The sequence below is a fragment of the Musa acuminata genome, unplaced genomic scaffold (genome assembly GCF_036884655.1).
Source record: "Musa acuminata AAA Group cultivar baxijiao unplaced genomic scaffold, Cavendish_Baxijiao_AAA HiC_scaffold_1137, whole genome shotgun sequence".
Classification (NCBI taxonomy): domain Eukaryota; kingdom Viridiplantae; phylum Streptophyta; class Magnoliopsida; order Zingiberales; family Musaceae; genus Musa; species Musa acuminata.
In genome coordinates, this window is record NW_027021349.1 from 2866518 (window position 1) to 2874808 (window position 8291).

Genomic DNA, 8291 nt, shown 5'->3' on the forward strand with positions numbered 1-8291 from the left:
TTGTTCTCTTTTTGGCTTGGGGACAATCACTCTTGTAGTGTCCCGGCTTTTTGCACTCATAGCAAATAACTTGATCCTTCTTGGGTTCAAGTTTATTTTTAGTATCATTCTTAAACTTGTTTCTTTTAATGAATTTTTTAAATTTTCTAGTTAGAAGTGCCAAGTCGTCGTCACAGTCCTCATCACTTGAGTTTTCTCTCAAGTGATCTTCAGAAGTTTTGAGTGCCATATCCTTCCTGTTCTTTGGAAGGATGTCTTCTTGCTCTTCATGAGCTTTACAAGTCATTTCGTAGGTCATTAATGACCCGATTAATTCTTCAAGAGGGAAATTTCGCAGATCTTTTGCCTCTTGAATAGCCGTGACTTTAGGATCCCAACTCTTAGGAAGGGATCTTAGTATCTTATTAACAAGCTCAAAATCCGAAAAGCTCTTTCCGAGTCCTTTTAGACTGTTAACGACATCCGTGAAACGGGTAAACATGTCGCCAATGGTTTCACTCGGTTTCATCCGAAAAAGTTCGAAAGAATGTAACAGCAAATTGATTTTTGACTCCTTTACTCTACTTGTGCCCTCATGGGTCACTTCGAGTGTGTGCCAAATATCAAATGCAGTTTCACAAGTTGAAACACGGTTGAACTCGTTTTTGTCAAGTGCACAAAATAAGGCATTCAAAGCCTTTGCATTAAGAGCGAAAGCCTTCTTCTCCAATTCATTCCAATCGATCATTGGAAGAGAAGACTTTGAAAAGCCGTTTTCGACAAGGTTCCACAGTTCAAAATCCATAGAAATAAGAAAGATCCTCATTCGGGTCTTCCAGTAGGTGTAGTCCGTCCCACTGAACATGGGTGGACGAGTAATAGAATGCCCCTCTTGGTTTCCGGCATATGCCATTTCTCTTTGGGTTTTAATCCGTTAGAGAGTTAACCTTGCTCTGATACCAATTGTTAGGATCGAGAGCACTAAGAGGGGGGGGGGGTGAATTAGTGCAGCGGAAATCTTTTTGCGATTAAAAACAAAAGCTGCGTTCGTTCGATAAAAATCAGTTTTGAAGCAAAAGCCGACTCTAAGATAACTTATGATTACGTGCAGTTTACGTCTAAACGTAGTTTACGTCTAAACACAATTTACGTTTAAATGCAGTTTGCGTCTAAACGCATTTTTACGTCTAAACGCAGATTTACGTCTAAACGCAGATTTACGTCTAAACGCAGATTTACGTCCAAACTCAGTTTACGTCTAAAACGCAGTTTTACGTCTAAACGCAGATTTACGTCTAAACGCAGATTTACGTCTAAACTCAGATTTACGTTTAAACTCAGTTTACGTCTAAAACGTCTAAACACAGTTTGGACAATTTTACGTCTAAACGCAATTTTACGTCTAGACGCAGTTTCAAAGGGATCTGAACTTAGAAACTCGTTCGTAAAAGCGCAGAAGACAGTTTTGCAGAATCAAGGCGTAAACGTAAACTGCAATGTAAATATCGCACGAAAACACTGGTTTACGTCTGAAAACAGATTTGGAAAGATCAGCACTTAGAAACTTGTTCGTGAAGACGCAGAAGACAGTTTTGCAAAATCAAAACGTAAACGTAAACTGTAATGTACGAAAACATCGATTTACGTCTGAATGCAGATTCTGAAAGAACAGCACTTAAAACTTGTTCGTAAAAGCGCAGAAAGTAGTAGTTATGAAGGAGGTTTGCAGTAATGATAAAGTGCTCAAAATAAACGCAAACCAGAGATTTAGAGTGGTTCGGTCAGTCTTGACCTACTCCACTTTTGGCTTCCTCCACCGACGAGGTCACCGACATCAATTAGAGGCCTTCCTTCAATAGGCGAAGGCCAACTGCCCTTTTACAGTTTCTCTCCTTTTGACAGGCTCAGGAGACAACCTTTACAGACCTTTCTCTCCTCACTTTACAACTCAAGAACTTGAAGAACAGAAGGAGGAGACTTAAAGGCTTTACAACACTTTTGAGCTCTTAGAATCACAGAAAAGATCAAGATTTCGGTGTAGGTCTGTATCTTTTCAGTGCTGAATGGGTGGGGTATTTATAGGCCCCAACCCAATTCAAATTTCGAGCTCAAAACGATCAAATCCCGGAATTCCGGGATCAAGCGGTTGCACCTCTTGACTGGAGAGGTTGCACCGCCTGGTAGAGCTCGAAGACCGAGCTCAGGCGGTGCCACCTCTCTGTCAGGGAGGTTGCACCGCCCAGTCTTGCTCGAAGACTGAGCTCAGGCGGTGCCACCTCTTTGTCAGGGAGGTTGCACCGCCCAGTCTCGCTCGAAGACTGAGCTCAGGCGGTGCCACCTCTCGGCTGGGGAGGTTGCACCACCCAGTCTCGCTGGGAGGCTTAGCCCAGGCGGTGCCACCTCCTGGCCTAGGCGGTTGCACCTCCTGGTGCAATCAGGGTCCGAATGGTTAGTTCCATTCGGCCCAATTTCAGTCTTTCAGGGGCCCAATTGCCCCAAGATTAAGCCAAAGGGATCACCTCCCATTTTCCAACTTAATCAACGTGCTAACTACGATTAAATCTAAGACAATTTCTGCAGCTTTGCTTCGGTGCGTCAATCGCTTCTTCCGGCGAGTTTCTGGCGAACTTCCGTCGATCATCCGATGAACCCTCGGTGATGCTCCTGCGGACTTCCGGCAAACTCCTGGACTTTGCGACGATCTACTTGGCAAGTTCCGACGAGCTTCGCTTGGCAAGCTTCTGGACTTCTCGGATCTATTCTCGCAGAACCTCCGACGACCGTCCGAACTTCCGTCGAACTCTCGAACTTCCAAAGTGATCATGAACTTGACTCCGGCGCAACTCCTGCTGCTTGTCTAACTTTCATCATAGATAATCCTGCACACTTATCTCAACACATAGATTAGACAACAAATGACAATTGACTTCATCATCAAAATCTGAGATTCAACAGTACTTTCCTCTTGTTTTGTCACCATAAGCTTGGATAGAAGACTGAGCTTGCGAGTACGCGAATGATTTGCCAGGGTGGTTTGCAGTGTAGACCATGCATCGGCAGTTGTCACACATGAAGATATTAAGGGAGCAACGGATCCAGCAACTGAAGCTTGAATAGCTTGGAGGATGAGATGATCTTGACGTAGCCACAGTTTGTGAGCTGGATTGGGTACTGGACTGGGATCGCCGAGGATGTTGAGCATGACCGGAGGACAACTGAAAGAGCCATCAATGTAACCTAACAAGTCGTATCCAAATAAAAGATTAAAAAATTGAGCTCGCCAGGACGCATAGTTGCTACCTTTGATAACTTAAAGGGGAATCAACGTGGCAACATTGATGGAGATAAGCCCTGTAGAAGAACAAGAAGTGAGAGTCCCTACAGGAACTGAAACATCAGAAGAAGTGAACGAAGACATTTTTTTTTTTTTGTAGAAGAGATGCAATGAACCTTGTGTGATACTCAGGTCACACAAGGTGGAGAATGAGGGAGGGGGCTGCTGCTATAGATTACTGCAGCAGATTGGGCAATCTACAACAGTGCCCAAAGCTGCCGGTAGCTGCTGTGGATTGCTGCTTGCTGCAGCAGATTGTAGAGGCTGTAGTTCGCCGGAAGATGGCCGCAAAAACTACAGCGGTACTCAAGACTACGGTTCGCTGCTGTGGATTGCTGCTTGCTGCAGCAGATTGTAGAGGCTGCAGTTCGCCGGAAGATGGCCGCGAAAACTGCAGTGATACTCAAGACCGCGGTTCGCTGCTGTGGATTGCTGCTTGTTGCAGCAGATTGTAGAGGCTACAGTTCGCCGGAAGATGGCCGCGAAAACTGCAGCGGTACTCAAGACTACGATTCGCCGAGAAATGGCTGTGAAAATCTGCAGCGGTACTCAAGGAAACTACAGTGAGAGAAATCTGCAACAATTAGATGTATAGAGGAAAGCGGCAGCGAAAGTTGCTGTGTTAGAGGAAGGAAGATGCAGCAGTTGCGGCTGCTGCTGGCCGGGAAGCGGCCAGCGACAACGAAGGAGGAAGACGCGGCAGCCGTCGTTAAGCAAGGAAGACTAAGCGAGGAAGATACCGCCATTCGTCGTTCGTCGCTATTGAGGAGGAGAACACCGTCGTTAAGGAGGCGCCATTGTGTAGAGGGAAGCGGTAGCGAAAGCTGCTGCGGTAGAGGAAGATGCAGCAGTTGCGACTGTTGCTGGTCGGGAAGCGAGGAAGACATCGCTGTTCGTCGTTCACCGCTATTGAGGAGGCAGTGAGAGAATGTTTTCCTCCTTGTGTGATGGCGACGGAGAGTGTCTGCTGTAGGTAGCAAATAGGAGAGGGAGCAAGGCCGGCGAAGAAAGCAAGACCGGCGATGAAGGAAGAGAAGAAGTGGATGAGTAGAGCCAAGACGGTGCTCGTTAGCACTGGCTCTGAATCCGTGTCTTGTGCTTCTTCAATGACTTCGCTTGAGGCAGCGTGTTACTGTGGTCGCTTGGCTAACACACGACGATACTGCTGTCGCCAAGGAGGAACTGCTATGATACCATACCATGTTAGATAATAAATAGATACCATACCATGTTAGATAATAAATAGATAAACAAGTGTAGAAGAAGAAGTTGATTATTATTAACATATCCCCTTCGGAGAAGTTTCCTCAACAGGTTAGAGGATTTTCCTCAACAGACTACAGAGATTTCCTCAAACAGTTAGGGAAATCTCATCTACTTATCAATTATCAGTCTTTCCCTTAACCAACATTTCACCTATCCAACAGCAAGTGGTATTACATGTCCTTTTTCAGAATCTTATGCAAATTGGATCATTGATTGGGATTATACAACAAGGAAATAAGTTCCTTTGATTCAATACTGGTGTTTAGCATTATCCACCTTATCACTGGAGGCACTCTTTTCAGAATTCTAAAAGGGAATATTATAATTTAAATCTTTAAAATAATCTTTTTAAGTCCATATTGATAGGAGTCTCAGTGTACTTAATTTTGATTAAATATGACGAAAGATATGATAATTTAGTGAAATGAATATACTTATATTTTTTAAATATATTGTTTTGAAAAATGAGACGAAGCTTAGAGTTATGCACTTACTCTCAAGTCAGTCAAATTTTGTGGAAATCTTACAACCACTTCAATAACAACAGACAACCAAATTCTGATCACAAATAAAGTTTAGACCTTTGTCAGTTGAATTTGGGAAGCTCATTATGTTTTTTTTATAATAAAATTATGAAGACTAGATGTGATTTTAAGATCATATTATCAATAGTAAATTTTTTTTATCAATTAAATTAGTGCACACATCTTTAAAATTTATTAAATGAGAATTTGGATCCTCAAACCATAATATATGAGTCTAGTTTATAACGGTTGATAAGTCAAAATTTTATTATTATTGGTGCAAAGACTCATAAAGAATTATTCATTTTTGGGTAAACTTACATAGTTTTATCCTTTAGGGATGAGCCCCAAAAAAGATAAAGGTGATATTAGAGTCTTATAAGCCCTTGATTCCCTTATTTCTCAATCAATATGGGATTAAATATCCTTATTAGTGCCTCCTAGTAAGGAAGCTGACCCTTCTTCTAACGATAAAATATTGTCAATAACTATAAAATGTTGATTTATCATAATAACACTAGAATGAGCGTAATGAGTACTCCCCTATTTAATAAAGACATTTAGTTCTATATTAATTAAGAAATAAGAAAATCAATGAATTATAAATATCTAAAAGGGCAAAACTATGTGAACTCACCCAAAACGAATAATCGATTCGTAAGCTTTTATATTCACGATGATAAAATATTAACTTATCAAATACTATAATAATGATAATTTAGGTATATCATTATATTTCATGTACAAATGATCATCCCTAAAACATATTATTTATAATCCACAAGAGCTAGCTAATTAGTATACACCTTATATCAAAGATGTGGTAGTAAAATTAGAGAAATATGTGGAATGAGTAAACTATTTATTTTTACTGAACTCTGAAGAGACTTATCACTCATGGTGAGTTGGACTAAGACGGGCAGGCTGCTGAGAAGTAGTAGATCTTACCCACCTGTGGGGAACTTGATCTGTAATCCTACAAAGCTAATAATTGCAGTCTTTTTACTTGTTTCATCAAGTGGATTGTGCCATTGCCAGATGAGAGCAAGTGTAAAAGTGCAATCTTACAAGGAGCAACAACACTTCCATTCCACTGAATCATTGACCTTAAAATATCCTCAAGAAAAAGCAGATTGAGCTCACCAACCAATATAGGATGAAAGGAACAATAACAAACAATAGATATTTTAAATAATTAAGACTTACGATTTTATCATAGAAAGACGACATCCATTAGCTTTTGATAGGATATACCGATGTGACATACTGAATTCACATCAATGTGGTGTGAAGTCCTAATTGACGAAAAAATAACTACAAAATCACTCCCACTTATTCATGATACTTGGGATATCGTAAAAGTGGAGCACTCATATATGCATCATCGATCTTTTGTTGAGTTGAGATCTCAATCAAACCGTGGTTGTGATCTCGAATCTAAATTATTGTTGTCGGCAGGGACCAGTTCTAAAGCGTAGGACATGCATGATGCTTGGCCTCAACACAGATACCCCACCTTCTCCTTCTCCTTCACCCATGAATCATGAGACTGCATCTGTACTGCAAATTACTCCTTCAAATCTGCTTTTTGCTGGACTGAGGCCTCTCAAAATCTTCTTCGTAAGTCTCTGCCATTTTTGTTCTCTAGTGGTTTCAGCAGGTCCATTGTACAGCAATTACAGCTTTGTCAAAGCCATTACTTCTGCAGCAATCACAGAACAGCAAGACAACCTTTTCCTTCTGACTGCAACATCAGTACACACAACACTGGCATATATTTGCCAAGAACTCTATGTTGCAGCACAACTCTTAGAACAGGAATCTGCAATCAACAACATCAAGCGGAGGGGCTTTCACCAACAGGACATCAGTTCAAATAAATCTCTGGTCTTTCAACCCTATTGGATCATGTCATCTTGGTATCTCCTTGCGTTCCTTGTATCATACGGAGATATGAAACATAGAAAATCTGATGACACATCACATCATTTGTAAGTTGGATCAATATCATTCAAGGATCGATACAGAAGGTGACTCGACACTGACATGATAGCCTATTTGATCGAGAAGACAACTAATTATGTATGATTCCACGGACGATCCTACCACTCAATAATAGTCAGAAAACCCATATAAGTATATCCTTGAAATAAAAAGGAAAATTCTTAAATTTTACTACATTCTAAGCCTTCCAAATCCATTATTAACTTAAGTATCAATAAAGTTTTTATCGAGTATGTCCTCGATATATTTTTATAGGGTATACAATTGAATTCCTAGTTTTCTCAATACATCTATTTGCGACAAGTGCGAAAGTTGACGTAATTGGATTCGAACTCTCTTTAGGTGGTATCAAAATCTGCTATAAAAAAAATTACAAAGTGCCTTTATGTTCTTGTGCATCACCATGCAGATATATCTTATTACAAGTAATTTGTTTTCTTATTTTTATGTGGTAAGTTTTATAGGATTCAAGTAGATTAACACCCTCATGTGGCAAGATAACAAATGTGGGAAATACATAAAATTAAAGCACATTAACAAAGAGTAGTATATTTTATATAGGACTCCTTCATCCAGAAAATTTAGAAAAGAGAAAATAAAAATAAAAATAATTTTTTTCTAAATAGTAAAATTAAATTATATTAACAAGTACTAATACAACTCTAATCATGATCATCGAGCACAACAGTGCATATAGATCAGCTGACCTAAATGATTTTATTTAAGTGACTAATTCCTTCATCTACGAGAAAACTTTATCCACATAAATTTTTATACGATAATAATAAGTTTCGAAAGGAATTGATAAGATGCCAAAAAGATCCTCCTCTTCCTTAAAATAAAAAAAAAAGATGAATTTTAGCATCAATCATTCACATGCAAATTAACTTTAACCATCAAAGTGTACAACCTGCAGTTTCTCAAATTATTAAATAATAAAAATAATTCAACTATATATGTGTTATATACATCAATTTTAACCGTAAAATCAATTAAAGAAAGATCGATAAAGATTTATTTTTGGTTGAAACAGGAGAAAAAGATTGATGTCATTGATGATTGTATGAATCAAGTTGACATCGTCGTTGTATGTGGATCTTGCAAACCTATTTCGTCTCTGTTGCTTTAAATATAGCGTCCGCTGATCGGACGATCAAGAACCGAGGGAGACGTGTCGCTTGGTG